At 46.4% G+C, this 1,596-nt stretch overlaps 1 pseudogene; it reads left to right on the forward strand.

The window, feature by feature from the left end:
- The first annotated feature begins 632 nt into the window (after window positions 1-632).
- Window positions 633-1,339, forward strand: LOC107575759 (uncharacterized; annotated as a pseudogene).
- The last annotated feature ends 257 nt before the right edge of the window (window positions 1,340-1,596 follow it).

The following is a 1,596-nucleotide window of genomic DNA, read 5'->3' on the forward strand; positions in this document are numbered from 1 at the left end:
AAAAAAATTGTCTACCATTTACCTTCACTCTTCTGCAAAACCCTTCTCAGCGAAAGAAAACTGACAGGCACCCGCAAAAAAAAAAAAATTTGAACAAGCATCCAGGAACAAAAAATTGGTGAATGGTGTCAATCATAACAGCTAAAAACCCCAATACTGTCATTTTTATTGTTTTCCCTCACAAGGAGGAATTTTTAATAACAATCACAGTCCTGTGGTTTGTGGTATTACGAAATTCTCGTTCCCAAACGCCGGTTTAGAAGCATCCTTCTAAATCAAACTTAATCAAAAGGAAAAGAGAAGAAAATTCAATTATCCTCATTTTCTGCTACCAGAAAAGGGTATTTTGTTGTTTTATCTTTCCCTCTCAGCTTACCATTTACTTTCTTTCTTTTCAAAAGAAAAAAAAATTTTTCTCTTACCGGAAAATTGGAAGCAGCCAATTACTATCCTGTCCACTGCTCAGTGTTGTTCTTTTCTTTTCCTTTCATCCCTCCGTTCTCTAGCTGTGCTACCTGTGTGCTTACTAATTTTCCCCACAGAGACTACGAATTAGGGGCACGCCCACCAGAGAATCACAGTAACTGAGAACTACACTCACCTGTCCCTTACACACTCACTGTCAAACCACAAGTGACATTGCACACTTACACCTCTGTTTTGCCTTGTTTGTTTTGTTTTGTTTGTTTTCTCTTCTTCACGGTCTGTGTCAGTCTAGGTTCTAAGATCTCCCTCGCCACGCCAAAACATGTCTCGCACAACGGACCCTGTTGGCCACTGGGAAGACCTCGAAACCTGGCTAAGTGTTACAACATACAGCCTCGGCTGCTGGGCTGCTGAAACACTGAGACAGCAGACACAAGACCAGCTGGATGACAACATAGCAAACCTCATGAAACAATCAGAGCTACAGAGCTACAGTCACAAAGAATTAGCAAAGATCACCGGCTCCTTAAGCCACACACTCATCGCCACCCTCAAGCTGAGTGACAGGCACGCCGCCCATCTCCAGCAGGAGCTAACACGCGCACAACGACGCGTCGAGCAGCTAGAACTGGAGGCTCAGGAACGACAGGAAGGGCCTGATGAAGTGGAACAAGGCGCGGAGGAGGAGATCACTAGGCTAAAAGAAACCCTAGCAACCGCTATCCAAGAAATGGAACGAGGCAAGGCTGACCACGCTGATCTCTCCAGCAAGCTACAATATGCCGAACAGCTCCTGGAAAAGGCAAAGGCCGACTTCAGAGACAAGAACGGCCGAATCAAAGCCCTTGAAACTCACCTGGATGAGTCAAGAAACGAGATCAGTCGCCTAACACTACAGCTGGACTACATCAAAGAGAAGTCCGACAGCATCAGAGAGGAACTCAGACATGCCACTCCTGCCAAGCAGGACCGGGTCACCTGTTCCTCGACTGACATGTGAGCAAAAGGGGGAGGGGGCAGTGCTGAAACATTCACCGACTCCCTCTGAAGAACCTTACCTCACGACAAAGCCAAGAGAACTTGCTCCAGCCAGCCACAGAGCATCACATGGCTTGGACCTCAAAGACCTCACCAAGCTCGCCAGAAACATTGGCAAATTCACCCCAAGTC

This window comes from Sinocyclocheilus grahami, unplaced genomic scaffold (genome assembly GCF_001515645.1).
Source record: "Sinocyclocheilus grahami isolate Dianchi unplaced genomic scaffold, SAMN03320097.WGS_v1.1 scaffold2872.1, whole genome shotgun sequence".
NCBI classification, from domain to species: Eukaryota; Metazoa; Chordata; class Actinopteri; order Cypriniformes; family Cyprinidae; genus Sinocyclocheilus; species Sinocyclocheilus grahami.